This window comes from Stenella coeruleoalba, assembly GCF_951394435.1.
Source record: "Stenella coeruleoalba genome assembly, chromosome: 4".
Taxonomy (NCBI): Eukaryota; Metazoa; Chordata; class Mammalia; order Artiodactyla; family Delphinidae; genus Stenella; species Stenella coeruleoalba.
In genome coordinates this window covers 79396505-79416850 of record NC_137149.1, presented here as the reverse complement: position 1 = coordinate 79416850, position 20346 = coordinate 79396505, and the positions used below count along the sequence as shown (strand labels likewise).

Below are 20346 nucleotides of genomic sequence, written 5' to 3'. Positions count from 1 at the left end.
TTTATTGAATTTTTAATGAGATAGATGAGATGTGTTCTGTTTAGAATTTAACCTATTTTTTAAAATCTTCTGATTTAGTCTGTGCTATAAGGACGATCCCCATTTCCCATTTTTGTATGTTATTAGGTCTGTTCAGTAGTCTAGTTAGTCAGTAACTGTAGAATAATTACCCTGCCTATATAGCAGAATCATCTGTGTAACTATAAAATACAGATTCCTTGGTTCTATAGCTGGATATTTAGATCAAGAAGGTTTAGGAAAGTGGTTCAGGTATTTACATTAAAAAAGAAAACTCCATAAAAAATTCTGATTCCAAGAGCTAGTTAACCATTCAGTTCACTCATTTTGTGTGTGTGTGTGTGTGTGTGTGTGTGTGTGTGTGTGTGTGTATGTGCGTATAAGAGAGGGGGAATAAATTCTAGCAGCTACACACCAGAATCACTGTTCTTTTCTTCCAGACAGATTGCATTTCTCAGTCTCCTTTATAGTTAGGTGTAGCCATGTGGCTGAATTCTGGCCAATATGGTATGAACAGAAGTGATTTGTGATTTCAACAAAGAAGATCTTTCTATTAAGGCTTTTCCATGGCCTTCCCTTTCTGTCAGTTGTATGTTTTTTCCATGACCAACCTTTATTACCATTTGAAGATTCCAGCTTCTTCTTCCATCCATGTTCGTAAATCAATGTGTAGAGCAGAGCCTCCCTGGTGAGGTAGAAATTCCTTGTGAGCAAAAAACAAACATCTACTGTGTTTAAACCATTATTTAAATTTAGGACAATTTGTTATAATTAACCAGATCTAATTATTATAGTACCAACAATCTACTTGGTACTAAAATGTGCAGGAGAAGGCATTGGTTCTGTCATTTAAGAATACCAAAGTTTAAGAGTAGACTAAATAGAAGTACAAATAATGAGGATAAAATGTGAAAAGCCTTTTAATAGGGTGAAAAATGCAGAAAAGCAGTCAACTTTCTGAGAGAGTGAGGGTAGGTCATCAAGAGAGTCAGGGAGCTATATGGAGAGGAGATGTATTTGGGATGGGGACTAAAAAATGATAGGTCCTTCCCAACTAGACAGGGTACTTTAGACAAAATTTTCAGGCACAGAGTTATAAACACATGGTCTAAGTGAACAGGAGTGGGACATAGCAACATAACACTAGGAAAAGATCAGACTATGACCTTTGTACCATGCTATGAAGTTTGGAATTTAATCTAAAGTCAATCAGTAGACACCAGTTTTGAAAGAAGTAACATATCACACTCATGGAAGAAGGGAGAATACAGACAGAGAGCATGATTAGGACGTTTTAGAAAAATATTCTGGCAGTAACTGATGGAATTATGGCATTAACAAAAGGATAAAAAGAAGACATCAGTAAGAAATCTTTAAAAGTAGAAGAGGAAGTATTTAGTAAAGAATTGAGTATCTGGGCAGTGATAAAGTTGGTAGAATTACTTCAAGGTCTCAGCTTGGGTAAATGTGCAGATATTGATGGTCTTCACTGAGAAAGGGAAGTTTACAATAAGAACAATAAAAATGAAGATAGTTCTCTTTTATCAGGCACTTAACATGTACTGTGCAAAGCAATTTATATGTATTAACCTATTAAAACATCACACCTATTTTATGAAGTTAATGCTATTCTTTCTGCCCTTTGCAGATATAGTAACTGAGGCCCAGAGAAGTTCAAAGCTTGTTCAAGGTGATAATAAACTAGTAGATGGTGGGACAGCTTGGGAGAGTGTAGTTCTAGGACCAAGTTCTTAATCAATCACCACACTGTAATGCTTCTCAAAAGAAAAGATGGAAAATTTACTTTGGATTTAATGTGTTGGAGATGTCTGTGAATCATTTGGCTAAGAACTTGTAGGCAGTTTAAATACAGCCATGTGTTTCATGAAAGATCCTTAAGCATAACTATGAGAGTTGAATATGCAGAGGTAAATGAAATTTCACAGTGAGAAAATTTATAAAGATGAAAGAAGGGGATTGAAGATACGTATAAGTGAATACAAATATTTATGGACATGGCAAGGAAAACAAATCAGTGGGAGTGATAAGTATCAGCACATCAGGAATCAAAAAAATTAAAAGGAGAATCAAAAGGGCAGAATTTGATGTCATGAACATTTAGGAAAGGAGAATTCTTACAGGATAAGATGATAAAAATGCCAGATATAGCAGATACTACAAGTAATATGAGAGTAGAAAGAAATCAGTGATGATGGTGGTCAGATTAATTTTAATATATGGGAATTGAAGTGGAAAGAACTGAAAATTCCTTTGGGGAGAGGTGAGAAAATGAAGGCAACAAAAGTCTTTCAAGACTTTTGGGGAGATGGAAGTCTCCAGGGAAGGCATTTTCAAGATGAACACAACTTGAGCCTATTTTTAAGATGTATTTTCATAATTACAGAAAACTATCAATCTTCCAACATCCTACATATCTTCAGAATTTTGACTCTATAGTATCAATTGCTCATAAAATCTGTTTTGTCATATAGCTCTAAAGGATCATTCTTTCAGTTATTTTACTTAAATCTCTCCCTCTGCAGTTTTACTCTTATTGTTTTATCTTATATGAGAGAATGGTTGGCTACTGTCCCTAATAATTTACCACGTCTGGGAACATTGTGAATTTCTACTAATTTAAATCAACTTCCAGAGCTAAGAGAATGCTAACTGGAAAGAGTTTAAACCTAGTGGTCCATTATACAGTTTTAATTTAAAAACAGACACCAGGGGTTTAAAACAACTTGAAACAATGGGAAAAGAGGTAAATAGAAATTAAGGCTAAATGGATTAAAATAAATTCTTGAAAGAGTAAAGCTTTATTAATTTGTATAAAGATTATCAGAAATAATTAGTATATTGACAACCAAACCAGTAAAAACTTCTCTCCCTTAAACTGCTGAAATTTACCTCTCTGGTTTAATATGTGATTAGATTGAGCAAATACAATTATGTATACATGAAAACTCTAGGAGTTTTATATGAAGAAAAATCATATACAAGATATCCTTGGAAGTTGACTTTTGCTTTTGGTTTATATTTTGGTGTGTAAGAGTGTGTGAAAAAGGAAATAGTACTCAGGAAATTGCCACTTTTGTTTTCTTTATCATTAATTCAACACTTTATATATTTATTGATCTGTTAGGCCACAGAAATAAAAATGAAAACCATACAGTAATGGTGATGACAAACAGGTTAAAAAAAGGAAGAGATTTAATATACACCATGACACATGGCATATGAAGGAAAGGATAGTGATAAATTAGTTCTGGAATAAATAGTTCTTCTCCAATACATTCTGTTGTAGCCTCAATGGACAAATTGTAAAGGAAAACAGTAACTTCCATAGATAATTATATTAGAATCTAAAAGAAAGTTGGGGAGAGAGATAGCACTGAGACACAAACACAAGTGAGGTGCTGGCCAACTTTCTTTCCAAGCAAGAGAGTCTAAAATTCTTAGGTACAACATTTGTGTACCTTTCCTAGCTCTTGAGCTTTTTCTAAACATCTGAATATTTAGGAACAGTAAGGAGAGAGTAAACAGCAATTCCTGGGAAATTATTAAGCAATTAAGAGAACTCAGCAAGGATTTAAGTGAAAAACCATGAAAGTGAGGGCTAGTGGTGGAAGTTTAAAGAAAAAGAAGACTTGAAAAACAAACAAAAAAAACACCAGAGAAAGCAAGATGTCAGAGGAGTAGGAGGACATAGAGTTCATCTGTCTCCACAAATGCATCAAGAATACATCTACAGGGTGGTGTTAAGATGGCAGAGGAGTAAGAGGATGTGGAGTTCATCTCTCTCCACAGATGCATAAGGAATACATCTATGGATGCAAGAATTGTCACAGAACACTAGATGAACACTAGCAGAAGACCTTGGACACTGGAAAGGACTATAAACATCCCTGAATAACTGGGTAGGATGAAAAAAAAGAAGGGAGAAGGAGGTAGAGATGAAGTGGGATGGGGCCTGCACCCCAGGGCAGGGGAGCTAAATCAGAGGAGAGATTTCGGAATTCAGGGAAAGCCCTTCTCCAACAGGGAAATTGATTCGGACAGAAGGGAAGCATTTAAGGCTCTCAGTATAGCATGAAGTGGCCAATTTGTGACAGACGGGACAGAGTGAGACATACATAGATGGTCTGTACCACGGCCCTATGTGCCCTGGACTGGGACATGCGTTCACAGGTGTGCAAGGGGGCTGGGAGCCAGAGCGTAGGGATTGGAGAACAGGCCCAGAGTAAGAACTGCTGTTGGCTGTGGGGAGACAGACTGAGGGAACAGGAGGGAGGAAATCTGCAGCAGGGAATGCCTACAGAAGAAGACCAGACTGCCGTGGGAGCAGGGCGCTACTGCTGAGTCACACGCAGGGGGAGGAGCCACTATTCTAGCCTCTCTCCCCCACATGCCAGCACAAAAAAAAAAAATACTCTAGAAGGAATCAATTGCAGAATAACTAAGGCAGAAGAACGGATAAGTGAGCTAGAAGATAGGGTGGTAAAAAGAACTGCCACAGAGCAGAATAAAGAAAAAAGAATGTAAAGAAGGGAGGACAGTCTCAGAGACCTCTGGGACAATATTAAGTGCACCAACATTTGAATTATAGGCATCCCAGAAGAAGAACAAAAGAAAGGGTCTTTGAAAATATTTGAAGAGATTATAGTTGAAAACTTCCCCAACATGGGAAAGGAAATGGTCAATCAAGGCCAGGAAGCACAGAGTCCCATACACGATAAACCCAAGGAGAAACACGCAAAGACACATATTAATCAAACTAACAAAAATTAAACACAAAGAAAAAATATTAAAAGCAGCAAGGGAAAAGCAACAAATAACATACAAGGGAATCCCCATAAGGTTAACAGCTGATCTCTCAGCAGAAACTCCAGAGGCGAGAAGGGAGTGTCAAGATATATTTAAAGTGATGAAAGGGAAAAACCTACAACCAAGATTACTCTACCCAACAAGGATCTCATTCAGATTTGACAGAGAAATTAAAACCTTTACAGGCAAGCAAAAACAAAGAGAATTCATCACCACCAAACCAGCTTTACAACAAATGCTAAAGGAACTTCTCTAGGCAGGAAACACAAGAGAAGGAAAAGACCTACAATAACAAACCAAAAACAATTAAGAAAATGGTAATAGGAACATACATATCAATAATTACCTTAAATATAAATGGATTAAATGCTCTGGACAAAAGTCAACACTGGCTGAATGGATACAAAAAGAAGAGCCATATATATGCTGTCTAAAAGAGACCCACTTCAGACCTAGGGAAACATACAGACTGAAAATGAGGGGATGGAAAAAGATATTCCATGCAAATGGAAATCAAAAGAAAGCTGGAGTAGCAATACTCATATCAGACAAAATAGACTTTAAAATAAAGACTATTACAAGAGACAAAGAAGGACACTACGTAATGATCAAGGGATCAATCCAGGAACAGGACATAACAACTGTAAATATTTAGGTACCCAACATAGGAGCACCTCAATACATAAGGCAAATGCTAACAGCCATAAAAGGGGAAATCGACAGTAACACAATAATAGTAGGGGACTTTAACACCCCACTTTCACTGATGGACAGATCATCCAAAATGAAAATAAATTAGGAAACACGAACTTCATGACACATTAAACAAAATGGACTTAATTGATATTTATAGGACATTCCATCCCAAAACAACAGAATACACAGTTTTCTCAAGTGCTCATGGAACATTCTCCAGTATAGATCATATCCTGGGTCACAAATCAAGCCTTGGTAAATTTAAGAAAATTGAAATCGTATCAAGCAACTTTGCTGACCACAATGCTATGAAACTACATATCAATTATAGGAAAAAATCTGTAAAAAATATAAATGAAAAAGGAGAAGTAACAACTGACACTGCAGAAATACAAAGGATCATGAGAGATTACTACAAGCAACTATATGCCAATAAAATGGACAACCTGGAAGAAATGGACAAATTCTTAGAAAAGTACAACCTTCCAAGACTGAACCAGGAAGAAATAGAAAATATGAACTGACCTATCACAGGCAGTGAAATTGAAACTGTGACTTAAAATCTTCCAACAAACAAAAGCCCAGGGATAGATGGCTTCACTGGCGAATTCTATTAAACATTTATGGAAGAGCTAACACCTATCTTTCTCAAACTCTTCCAAAATATAGTAGAGGGTGGAAAAATCCCAAACTCATTCTATGAGGCCACCATCACCCTGATACCAAAACCAGACAATGATGTCACATAAATGAACATTAGAGGCCAATATCACTGATGAAGTTAGATGCAGAGATCCTCAACAAAATACTAGCAAACAGAATCCAATAGTACATAAAAATGATCATACACCATAATCAAGTGGGGTTTATCCCAGGAACACAAGGATTCTTCAATATATGCAAATCAATCAATGTGATACACCATATTAACAAATTGAAGAATTAAAAACCATATGATAATCTCAATAGAAGCAGAAAAACTTTTGACAAAATGCAACAACCATTTATGATAAAAACTCTCCAGAAAGTGGGCATAGAGGGAAAGTACCTCAACATAATAAAAGCCATGTATGAAAATCCTAGAGGAAACATCATTCTCAATGGTGAAAAACTGAAAGCATTTCCTCTAAGATCAGGAATAAGACAAGGGTGCCCACTCTCACCACTCTTATTCAACATAGTTTTGGAAGTTTTAGCCATGGCAATCAGAGAAGAAAAATAAATAAAAGGAATGCAAATTAGAAAAGAAGAAATAAAACTGTCACTTTTAAAACTGTTTGCAGATGACATGATACTATATGCAGAGAATCCTAAAGATGCTACCAGAAAACTACTAGAGCTAATGAATGAATTTGGTAAAGTAGCAGGATACAAAATTAATGCACAGAAATCTCTTGCATTCCTGTACACTAACAATGAAAGCTCAGAAAGAGAAATTAAGGGAACAATCCCATTTACTATTGCAAAAAAAAGAATAAAATACATAGGTATAAACCAACCAAAGGAGGCAAAAGACCTGTATGCAGAAAACTTTAAGACACTGATGAAGGAAATAAATGATGATACAAACAGATGAAGAGATATACCACGTTCTTGGATTGAAAGAATCAAAATTGTGAAAATGACTCTACTACCCAAAGCAATCTACAGATTCAATGCAACCCCTATCAAATTGCCAACTGCATTTTTCACAGAACCAGAACAAGAAATTTTACAATTTGTATGGAAACACAAAAGACCCTGAATAACCAAAGAAATATTGAGAAAGAAAAACAGAGCTCGAGGAATCAGTCTCCCTGACTTCAGACTATACTACAGATCTACAGTATTCAAGAGAGTATGGAACTGGCACAAAGCAGAAAAATAGATCAGTGGAATAGGATAGAAAGCCCAGAAGTAAACCCACACACATATGGTCACCTTATCTTTGACAAAGGAGGCAAGAATATACAATGCAGAAAAGACAGCCTCTTTAATAAGTGGTGCTGGGAAAACAGGACAGCTGAATGTAAAAGAATGAAGTTAGAACACTTCCTAACACCATACACAGAAATAAACTCAAAATGGATTAAAGATCTAAATGTAAGGCCAGACACTATAAAACTCTTAGAGGAAAACATAGGCAGAACACTCTATGACATAAAGCACAGCAAAGTCCTTTTTGACCACCTCCTAGAATAATGAAAATATAGACAAAAATAAACAAATGTGACCTAATTAAACTTAAAAGATTTGCACAGCAAAGGAAACCATAAACAAGACAAAAAGACAACCCTCAGAATGGGAGAAAATATTTGCAAATGAAGCAACTGACAAGGGATTAATATCCAAAATATACAAACAGCTTATGCAACTCAATATCAAAAAAGCAAACAATCAAATGAAAAAATGGGCGTAAGAACTAAATAGACATTTCTGCAAGAAGACATACAGATGGCCAACAAACACATGAAAAAATGGGCAACATCACTAATCATTAAAGAGATGCAAATCAAAACTACTAGGTGATACTGTGAAGTATCACCTCACAGCAATCAGAATGGCCATCATCAAAAAAAATCTACAAACAATAAATACTGGAGAGGATGTGGGGAAAAGGGAACCCTCCTGCACTGTTGGTGGGATATAAATTTGTACACACGATGGAGAACAGTATGGAGGTGCCCCAAAAAACTAAAAATAGAACTACCATATGATCCAGCAATCCCACTCCTGTGCATATTCCTGGAGAGGACCGTGATTCAAAATATACATGCACCCCAGTATTTATTGCAGCACTATTTACCATAGCCAGGACATGGGAGCAACCTAAGTGTCCATCAACAGAGGAATGGATAAAGAAGATGTGGTACATATATACAATGGAATATTACTCAGCCATAAAAGGAACAAAATAGTGCCACTTGCAGAGACATGGATAGACTGAGAGACTGCCATACAGAGTGTCGTGAGTCAGAAAAAAAAAAAAGAAATATCGTATAATGTCATGGAATGTAGAAAAACTGCACAGATGAATTTATTTGCAAAACAGAAATAGAGACACAGATGTAGAGAACAAACTTATTGATACCATGGGGGGAAGTGGAGGTGGGATAAATTGGGAGATTGGGATTGACATATATACACTACTATGTATAAAATAGATAGCTGATGAGAACCTAATGTATAGCACAGGGAACTCTACTCAGTGCTCTGTGGTGACCTAAATGTGAAGGAAATCTTAAAAAATGGAGGTATATGTATACATATAACTGATTCACTTTGCTGTACAGCAGAAACTAACACAACATTGTAAAGCAACTACACTCCAATAAAAATAAATAAAAAAGGAAAAAATACCCACTATATATATCAATAGTAGTAGTTTACAGATAAAATTAATTTGTTGAGGAAGAGTGAGATGTTCAGGAACTCCCAAATTCCTGTCTTGGGTAGTATTAGAAGCCAAGGGATAGATGAGTTTGGAGGAGGTACTTTGAGTTGGAGGTGCCTGTGTGTAATCTGAATGCCTACTGTCCTTTTCCATTTGGACTGCTATAACACAAATGCTATGGACTGGGTAGCTTAAACAGCAGTTTATTTCTCACAGTTCTTCAGTCAGGGAACTCTAAGATCAACACGCCGGCTGACTCAGTGCCTGGTGGGAGCTCACTTCCCTGTTCAGAGGCAGCCATTTTCTCACTAAAACCTCATGTAAAGGAAAGGGTAGGGAGCATGCTGGTGTCTCTAATAAGGCACTAAACCCATTCATAAGGGCTTCACCCTCATGATCTAACACTTCTGAAAGACCCCATGTCCTAATAACATCACAGTGGTGGTTATTTTCAACATATGAATTTAGAGTGGGACACAAACTTACAGTCTAATAACACTGACCTAAGATAGGTAGTAGGTATTAAAATGTGAGTTACACAGTTGCTGATGGAGCTCTTGATATCTACCAATAGTAAACAAACTAGACCTTAATTTATGAATAAGAACAAAGAAAAACAAATGAAAAAAAAAGAGCAATCTAAACAAGACTTCCATTGAGACAAAAGAGAAAAGAAATTAAAAATAATTATAGTATTTATTCTCAGGAATATTTGACTCATAAACTGATATCAGAAAAATAATTTCAGCATCTATGGTGAATTGTTTTAAAAAATATAAAATATATTTTGTGAATTGGAAAGTGACATTAATAGGGAATAGTCAAATAAATAATCCTAAAGAGTGAAGAAATTTAACAAGGAAGAAATAGTAGAATTCTACTTGAAAGATAAAAGAAAAAGAAATTTTAAAAGAAAAGAAAAAACATGGAATTTAGAACCAGATGATTTGTTATTTATGTACTTTGAAGAAAGGAAGAATGAATGAAGTGGAAGACAGACCATAATCAAAGATATAAGAGAAGAAAACATTACACAATAGCAAAAAAAAAGAATAAATAAAGGACTTGCTCTTTACTTGCTGGGCAAGATTAACAATAAAAATAGCTATACTAGACATTTCCTAATGTCATGTCTTTATTTTTTAGATAAATAGTTCTTTCAGATAAATTAAGAAAAAATTTCTACAAAATCCCATTCAGTAAACAAACAAACAAGAAACAAATATAAAAGAACCTGAGATTCAGACTGACTTCAGGTATCTGATATGGTAACAAAAGTTTAGATGGTGTGGAGCAATAATTATTGACTTTTGGGTTTATTGATTTCTATACCCAGAATATCTATCTTCCATTTGTAAAGCTGATTTTAAAAGAATATACAGTTCATCCTCATTTGTGGAGTTTATATCTGTGAGTTTGCCTAATCACTAGAATTTATTTGTAACACTGAAATCAGTATTCATGATTCTCTCATAATTATTCAGGGATAGGCACATGTACAGAAAAGCAAAAAAAAAAAAAAAAAAAAAAAATTTGAGGCACCCAATGCAAACATTCTCATCTCAAGTCGAACAAGGAGGCTTCAGCCTTTAGGTTTCAGCTCTAATACTGCAAACAAGTATGATTTTCACAGTCTATTTAGTGCCGTGTTTTCTACATTTTTGTGCTTTTTGTTGATGATTTTGCTGTCTAAAATAATTCCCAAGTGTAGTATTGACGTGCTGTCTATTTTTCCTAAGTGAAAGAAGGCTGTGGTGTGCTTTAACAGAAAATGAATGTTAGGTAAGCTTTATTTAGGAGTGAGTTATAGTACTATTTCTGTTAAACTCAATGTTATTAAATCAAAAAAATATATTAAATAAGGTGTCTTTAAACTGAAACACACATAAAACAAGGTTATGCATTTATTGAGTAATAAAAATGTGATCTGAGGCTCATAGGAATCTAATTCTGTATTTCCTTTGAGGTAATAATTCAGTATTTGCTAGTTCTGTATTTGCCACAACTTTATAAGCAAATGCTGTGAATAATAAGAATTGTTTGTACTTGTGGAATAGAAGGATTAGCCATTTCTAAGAAGATATCTAGAGAATGAACAATGAACAATCTTCAACAAGAAACAATGCTGATGAATCTCACAAACATAATATTAGATAAAAGAAGCCAGACACAAAGTAATACATTCAGTGTGAATCCAGTTATATAATGTTCAAAATCAAGTATGTAACACTACACTGTAGTGGTAGAAGTCAGGATAGTGATTGCTATTGTGGAGGGCATGTGACCAGAGAAGCCACAAGTGCTTCTTGGATGTGGTAAAGTTCTGATATTAATCAGGTGCTTGTTACATAGATATGTTCAGTTCTGGGAAATTCATTGAGATGTACAATCATGATTTGTGTCCTTTTCAGTGTATATTAAAGATAAATTTTAAAAGTTGATAAAATTGAATATGATGCAGAAGTGAAAAGAGTGAACTAGAGCTGCATATATCAATATAAGTGAATGTCACAAACGAAATATTAAGCCAATAAACGAAAGTGATTGCAGTGTGTAATACCATTTATATACATTTTAAAAAATAGCCAAAATGCTATATATTGCTAAAAGATAAATATGCATAAGTTAAAATTTTGAAAGAAAGCATGTAAAGGATAAACATTATATTCAGGAGAGTAGATATTTTGGGGAGGAGAAGAGAAAATTAAGCAAAAGTATTTAGGAGCTTTCAATTATATTATGATGTGACACTATTTCTTTAGATGGATGGTAGGTAGACAGATGATTTGTCTAGCCATATCTTGCAATCATTTCATATTTCAGATGAAATGTTTCATCATATTAAAAAGGTACACCTTAAAATAAATTTTACAGAAAATTCCTGATTATTTCACCAAATGTAGGCAGCTCAAATATACAAAAGCAAAGTGTTTAGAAGCTAGTTTTTACTTCTGTATGACACTAAGGGATGGCATTAAAAGTAGGGGTTAGATACAGTTTCAAATTAAAAAAAAAACGTTTAAAATTCAGCTTTGCCAAATGAGTGAATGAATGCTCAGGTAGCAGTAAGTGGTCACCTCAAGAAATTTTCAGCCGCACAAAGCATACATTGCCACTTAGTGGGCATTTAGTCATCATATGATTACTAATAGAATCTTGAAACTTTATGATATAGCACAAATAAACCTCCCAGAGTATTATTTACATGTAAAGATTATTCTGAGTCTGTTTCAATCGCAATGTATTCATTTATAAAACTGGTATTGAAAAGCATTTACCACATGAACAGGTAATGAGGATTAAGCAACAAAGAACAAAAATACTAGAGTCTAAAAATGCCACATGAATTCTAAAGATTGATTTTATTTTATTTTATTTATTTACTTTTTGTTGGGTTAATTTTTTTTAACATCTTTATTGGAGTATAATTGCTTTACATTGTTGTGTTAGTTTCTGCTGTATAACAAAGTGAATCAGCTATACATATACATATATCCCCATATCCCCTTCTCTTGCGTCTCCCTCCCACCCTCCCTATCTCACCCCTCTAAGTAGTCACAAAGCACCTGAGCTGATCTCCCTGTGTCATGTGACTGCTTCCCACTAGCTATCTATTTTACATGTGATATTGTATATATGTCAATGCCACTCTCTCCCTTCATCCCAGCTTACCCTCCCCCCTCCCTGTGTCCTTAAGTCCATTCTCTATGTCTGTGTCTTTATTCCTGTCCTGCCGCTAGGTTCTTCAGAACCACGTTTTTTTTTTTTTTTAGATTCCATATGTATGTGTTAGCATACTGTATTTGTTTTTCTCTTTCTGACTTACTTCACTCTGTATGACAGATCCTAGGTCCATCCACCTCACTACAAATAACTCGATTTTGTTTCTTTTTTATGGCTGAGTAATATTCCATTTTATATATGTGCCACATCTTCTTTATCCATTCATAAAGATTGATTTTAAATGTTTGTTAACTATAGGAGTTTCTTATATTTGTTGAACATTATGTAATGAACATTATGAAGTAATCTGTAGACAGACCTGGGATAAGCACAAATCTTATTCATAAAGTCGTCTTGCCAATTATCCTTCCTTTGGTGGTTTAGCTAGTTACTCATCATGCAACTCTCTGCCACTTCCAACTACTTAATACTACATGTTAACTTTTGTAGCATTATAGATGCCACCCACAGAAAAAAAATAAAACATATGTCATGAGGAATCTGCAAATAAAGTAAAAGGGTTTTTAAAAACTTTAAAAAGTTGGCCTAACATGCTTTATATTCCGCATTTGCTTTTGGCTATTGTTACACAGAACAGCAGGCTAAATAAGACAGATTTTCAAGGAGCTGAGCTATAAATTTTTTGCTATATTATTTGATGAAGGTATATAGTGTCATTTTCTACTTTATTAACTTCATGTGATATGAACTCTGATCTTAAAAAATTTATTATTTTGGAAGAGAGAGGAAAGAGCTTGTTGAGAATCCCCTCTATCCATAATTTATTGGGCCTCCTACTACTGTTATGCATCTCAAAAGCTGATCTGTTTATATTATCTAATACTTGGCTAACGGGATACATTTTGGTTTTTCTTTATCTACAGATGTGACATAACAACACTAAGAGACGTCTTATTGAAAGGCAATGGGATTTATGAATAATCAAACAGGTAAATCACTTCTTTCTTTTATTGTTTTTTTTTGGCAACAATCCATTTCTATTTAAAAGATTGTCATTATCATAGTTCTGTCATTGCTTTTTTCTTATTGTAATTTCCATCATTTCCAAGCAATATGTGTGAATTTGACATTGACATTGTTAATGCTGGATGTGCTTTGTTATAACATTATCTTCATTTCCTTCCAAACAGCCTCAGTAAGTAGATTGTGTTTAACTAGGCAACAGAATAATTTTCAGCTTATATTCATTTAAGCCTAAGCAGTCGATGTGCCTCTTAAGTCCTTGAGAATTATTAAACAGGATGCCCACTAATATTAGTGACACTATGCAGCAATTTTCCTTAATAAGGATGCTGAGTGTATATTTTCAATAAGGAGGGATATTTTTCTAGATCAGTTGTCCTCACCATTTATTATTTTCTGCAGAAACACACATGAAAGATGATGCTCTCGTAACCAGCACGATCCCATGGATTTATGCTGGAGGGCTCTCAATCCCCCATATGAGTTTACTGTTTTCCACTTGTTCAGAAATGTTCAACTAAATGGCAGTTAGCTACTATTCTAGGAATAACTACAACCAACTTTAAGCATTTTTTGGCAAATTAAATTATTTGGGAAAAGCAATATTTTAAATATGATCAGCAACAAATCTTTTAACATGCCTTTCTCTCACCAGCAAGGCATATCAATATCTTGGTTGAGGATTGCTGTTCTAGATGATCTCTAAGACTGTAGGCCTGAAGTTGACACTGAAAACTCAGAGATTGGTAAATGGCTATCTTTGCATACCTCATTTATAGAATATGCTCATATGACATTGGTAACGATTCATGTTAGGAGGATGGGTAAACATCCAATTCCTAGACTTCTTGATAACCCCACTAAAGAAATGAAAGAATATTAACACTTATTATGATTTTGTTTTTTCTTATACTAAGACTTTCAACACTCAAAATAAAAGAATGAGGATCTTATCAACCTGGAGTGGTCTAAGGGTGGAATGGGCTTGATCACTAAAAACAAACAAAGGCAACACAAAATTGAGTTTCCTCATTACGATGAAATCCTGATTACTGAAGGAATTATCTGCCTGAAATGATATCTCAGGCAAAGAATGCTTTTAAGTATTTGCTGAATTACTAGGTGCTGTGTTTGACTAAAGTTCTCTGACAGCCTCTACTATGTCATTTAACAGTGAGTTAGACACAAAAGCCATTTAAAGCCAATTTGTGCATTCTATTAGTTGCACAAAACAAGTGAGAGCCAGAGAGACAGCAAATCTAAAAAGAAGAGAAGGGATTCTAACCCTCAGGTCTCAGTGATTTCATAAGCCCTGAAAATGTGTGCAAAATCATCTGTACATGCACATTTTTAACAAGAAAAGAGTATATAACCTTTATTGGTTTCTTAAATGGGGTTCATGATCTATTTAAAAACATCACTTTAGTATTAACATTTTATAAGGGACCGAGATGAACAATTTTGGTAGACTGGGGAATGCAAAGGCCGTAGTTGTCAATATAGATCACTTTCTGGCCAGTCTGACTAAATCCACCTCAATAGTGTTTTCTTTTTAGTTGAAGGAAGTTGGACACCACACGCAAAATCACAAAACTTTTCATAATATCAAATAAAAATAATTCTAGGGCTAATCATCTTGTGAGTATTGTTCTGTTGCATCTCTCCATTCAATCGAACCAAGGATAAGCAAACTATGCCCCATGGACCAAGTCTGGCCTACAGTCTGCTTTCATACTGTCTGCCAGCCAAGAAACTTTTATATTTTTAAAGAATTTGCAACAGGAACCATATGTGGCCTATAAAGCTTAAAATATATACATTTAGCACTTTATAGAAAAAGTTCACCATTGCCAATCTGTGAATTAGACAACTCATTAAGTCTTTTGGATGGTATCTAAAATTTATTGATGGCTACCAACTGCCTAGTTAGGACCCGGAGTTGGTTACACATTTGTAAGCAAAAATGATCCAAATTACTTGCTTTCATGAATCTCACATCTGTTTAGAAGACACAAAAATAAAAGAAGTAAGTGAATAAATTGAATAAATTATATAATATGTCAGAAAGTAATAAATGATGTGGAGAAAAACAGAGCAAGGTATGGAAATTTGGGAGTGTTGAGGGGCAGGTGAGATGTGCTCTTGAATAGGGTAGTTAGAGTTGACCACGCCAAGAAGGCGATATTAGTGTCCATTTGGAAGAGATAAGGTAATGAGGCCTTGGAGGAAGGGTGCAGCAAATAGCCAGTGCAAAGGTCCTGTGGTGGGATCTTGTGTTCAAGGAAGATGGAGGAGAATTAAGAACTGACTTTGTATATCAATAAGACTTGTTTTAACTCTCTCTTAGATATGGTTGATCTTAAACGTGTTTACTTTAAATTTTACCACACGTATATCTAACCTTATGTTATTAAAATTCACCCAAGCTTAATAAGACATTTGGATTTCCAATTTAAAATGTTATACACAAGTATTCTGATCTGGTAATTTTGCTGAACTGCTCAGTTCCTAAAGGGGTATCAGTATGATAAGGCATAGATGTGATTTTTAAGCTGACATTAATTCTTGTGTTTAGGGTAATACAATATGAAATAATAAATAAATAACTGCTGCAGAATATCTAATTGCATAAATATGATTAAGCACACAAAAGATTTTTATTTGCCTTAAGACTCATGCCTGAATGAGTTGCTGAGAACTTGTATGGATGTCTTTTAACTCTGCACTGTCCAATTTAGTACTAGCCATATGTGACCATTTAAATTTAAAACAAAATTAATGAAAAGTAATGCTAAATATTTAGTTTCTTAGTTGCACTAGCCACATTTCAAGTGCTCAATAGTCACATGTTGGCTAGTGGTTACTGTACCAATATTGCTATAACATTTCCATCATCACAGAAAGTTCTATTGGAGAGTGCTGCTCTAACAAATACTAAATATGAGTACAATTCATAGAACTTTAATGGAGAATTGGGACAGAGAACTTATAAAAATTAAGATGTATCTAAGGACAAATATCCACCTACGGGAATAATATTCGGAGGAAAATTAGTCAATCAACTATTTATTTATTTATTTATTTTTAAACACCTTTATTAGAGTATAATTGCTTTACAATGGTGTGTCAGTTTCTGCTTTATAACAAAGTGAATCAGTTATACATACACATATGTCCCCATATCTCTTCCCTCTTGCATCTGCCTCCCTCCCACCCTCCCTATCCCACCCCTCAAGGTGGTCACAAAGCACCGAGCTGATCTCCCTGTGCTATGCGGCTGCTTCCCACTAGCTATCTATTTTATGTTTGGAAGTGTATATATGTCCATGCCACTCCCTCACTTTGTCCCAGCTTACCCTTCCTCCTTACCGTATTTTCAAGTCCATTCCCTAGTAGGTCTGCATCTTTATTCCCATCTTGCCCCTAGGTTTTCCTGATCATTTTTTTAAGATTCCATATATATGTGTTAGCATACAGTATTTGTTTTTCTCTTTCTGACATATTTCACTCTGTATAACAGTCTCTAGTTCTATCCACCTCACTACAAATAACTCAGTTTCATTCCTTTTTACAGCTGAGTAATATTCCATTGTATATATGTGTCACATCTTCTTTATCCATTCATCTGTTGATGGACAGATAAGATTAGGTTGCTTCCATGTCCTGGTTATTGTAAATAGAGCTGCAATGAACATTTTGGTACATGACTCTTTTTGAATTATGGTTTTCTCAGGGTATATGCTCAGTAGTGGGATTGCTGGGTCATATGGTAGTTCTATTTGTAGTTTTTTAAGTAACCTCCATAATGTTCTCCACAGTGGCTGTATCAATTTACATTCCCACCAACAGTGCAAGAGGGTTCCCTTTTCTCCACACCCTCTCCAGCATTTATTGTTTGTAGATTTTTTGATGATGGCCATTCTGACCAGTGTGAGGTGATATCTCATTGTAGTTTTGATTTTCATTTCTCTAATGATTAATGATGTTGAACATTCTTTCATGTGTTTGTTGGTGATCTGTATATCTTCTTTGGAGAAATGTCTGTTTAGATCTTCTGCCCATTTTTGGATTGGGTTGTTTGTTTTTTTGATATTGAGCTGCATGAGTTGCTTATAAATTTTGGAGATTAATCCCTTGTCAGTTGCTTCATTTGCAAATATTTTCTCCCATTCTGAGGGTTGTCTTTTTGTCTTGTTTATGGTTTCCTTTGCTGTGCAAAAGCTTTTAAATTTCATTAGGTCCCTTTTGTTTATTTTTGTTTTTATTTCCATTTCTCCAGGAAGTGGGTCATAAAGGATCTTGCTGTGATTTATGTCATAGAGTATTCTGCCTATGTTTTCCTCTAAGAGTTTGGTGGTGTCTGGCCTTACATTTAGGTCTTTAATCCACTTTGAGTTTATTTTTGTGTATGGTGTTAGGTAGTGTTATAATTTCATTCTTTTATGTGTAGCTGTACAGTTTTCCCAGCACCACTTATTGAAGAGGCTGTTTTTTCTCCACTGTATATTCTTGCCTCCTTTATCAAAAATAACGTGATCATATGTGGGTGTGTTTATCTCTCGTCTTTCTATCCTGTTCCATTGATCTATATTTCTGTTTTTGTGCCAGTATCATACTGTCTTGATTACTGTAGCTTTGTAGTATAGTCTGAAGTCAGGGAGCCTGATTCCTCCAGTTCCGTTTTTCTTTCTCAAGATTGCTTTGGCTATTCGGGCTCTTTTTTGTTTCCATACAAATTGTGAAATTTTTTGTTCTAGTTCTGTGAAAAATGCCAGTGGTAGTTTGATAGGGATTGCATTGAATCTATAGATTGCTTTGGGTAGTAGAGTCATTTTCACAATGTTGATTCTTCCAATCCAGGAACATGGTATATCTCTCCATCTATTTGTATCATCTTTAATTTCTTTCATCAAAGTCTTATAATTTTCTGCATACAGGTCTTTTGTCTCCTTAGGTAGGTTTATTCCTACATATTTTATTCTTTTTGTTGCAGTGGTAAATGGGAGTGTTTATTTAGTTTCACTTTCAGATTTTTCATCATTAGTGTATAGGAATGCAAGAGAATTCAACCATTTAAATCTAGATAATGCTTTAGATTAATGAACGACATCTAAATGAGAAACAATTTTGCATTATCACCAAATTATCCTAATAACTTTCTTGAAAGCTACTCTAGCATTATCCTCTTTTTCCAGAAAAAACATCACTTTCAATAAATTTAAGTAAATTGAGTATTGCCATTAGGACTTGTTTATTGACTCTATCCTCTTTTGAATCTGTAGTCTGCATCTTTCTAATTAGACAGTTTCTAGATACTTACATGTGCTATTTATATATGAAGTAGGTAGAAATAAATTATATTCCAAAAATCCAGCCAGAACACATGTAAAAACAGAATATTTTATATTTATCTGAAGATGTAAATTGAACTGGAATGTTCAGTGCTCCAAGACAGCACTGATTTCCTTAATTAAGAGAGGATAATTTTCTAGCACTATAATTGAGGCCAGCACTGGAGCAGGAAGTCATTTTGGCTCTGGATTAAAGCAATATTAAATGCTTACCCCCTGGGGATTCAAAGGACAAGTAGAAAAAAGATACACTTCAAAGTACCATTCCCTGGATTGTGATGGTCTTTGAAGAAATCTAGACATAAGAATAATGGCTTCACCCTAGACTTTACAAAGTTCTTCAGCTACTGAAAAATTTAAGGTGAATAAGGGAAAGATAATGTGATAGGTTTTCATGTAAGGAGCAATTAAATGTTAAAGCCCTGTGATTTGTATATTTAATACAGGCATATAATAGCATTTATAAAGTAGTACATACCACACTGTGGCTCACATTCAGACCATAACTCAGTGTACCAAGAGACATGGCCACATACTGATTAACAAACGGCCAGAACCCTGATGATTTGATGTGGGAAGATATTTTCATATTAAAATGTACACTTGACAAATGGAAATGTTAACAATAGGATTGTAGGTAACCTGTCATAAGTTTCACACAATGAGCACTTAGTTGATTTTATAAACAGAGGAGAGTACAGGACTGAACATATTATAATTGAAAGCTCAAAACTCATTTTCTAATGTAATTTTTTTTTCTTCTTAGCTTAATAGAAATATCTGGAAAAATAAAAAAGGGCACAGAACTTGACATTTCTGTCAGGTTGTACCACGATAGGGAAGTGGATGCTGCTATGTGACTGAACATACCTTTCAAGGTGTACCTGAAATGTTTATATTATTAATATGTCCAAAGCTTCCCAGATGAGTAGACTTTGAAACATAAACTACCAGATTTCCAGTAAAAGCTTAAAACAGAACAAAAAGATGAAACAAAATATTGTAGCTAATGAATATTTTCTCCCCAAACCTTGTATCTCACCCTTTAGTTGGTCAATAAAACGTAGCTAGAAAAAATGAACTTCCTAATACTTTCACTGAAATGTGCTACATTTATGCCCTGGTTTTCAAATGGTGGGGCAGGGGGAGAAGTAGACCATCAGGAAAAATTATGAAAACACACACACAAACAACAACAACTAATTCCTAGGCAGCCTTGCACACTATAGATTTAAGATGAAATTGCTACAAAATGCTTTTGTTGCACTACAGAAGATGGTGGGAGAAAATACAGTCTTAATTCAGGTCCCATAATCATTTTCTGTTACATGTTTAGAAGTCCTGCTTTCTTCCACTGCACAACAATTACACAGC

At 34.8% G+C, this 20346-nt stretch overlaps 1 long non-coding RNA gene across 1 annotated transcript in view; it reads left to right on the top strand.

Moving 5' to 3' along the window:
• LOC307185183 overlaps window positions 1-20346 on the top strand; it is a 171137-nt gene that overhangs the window by 75466 nt on the left and 75325 nt on the right. The window contains exon 4 of the long non-coding RNA XR_013827902.1: window positions 13522-13587. This is a non-coding gene — a long non-coding RNA (uncharacterized lncRNA). The remainder of the gene's footprint in view (window positions 1-13521; window positions 13588-20346) is intronic.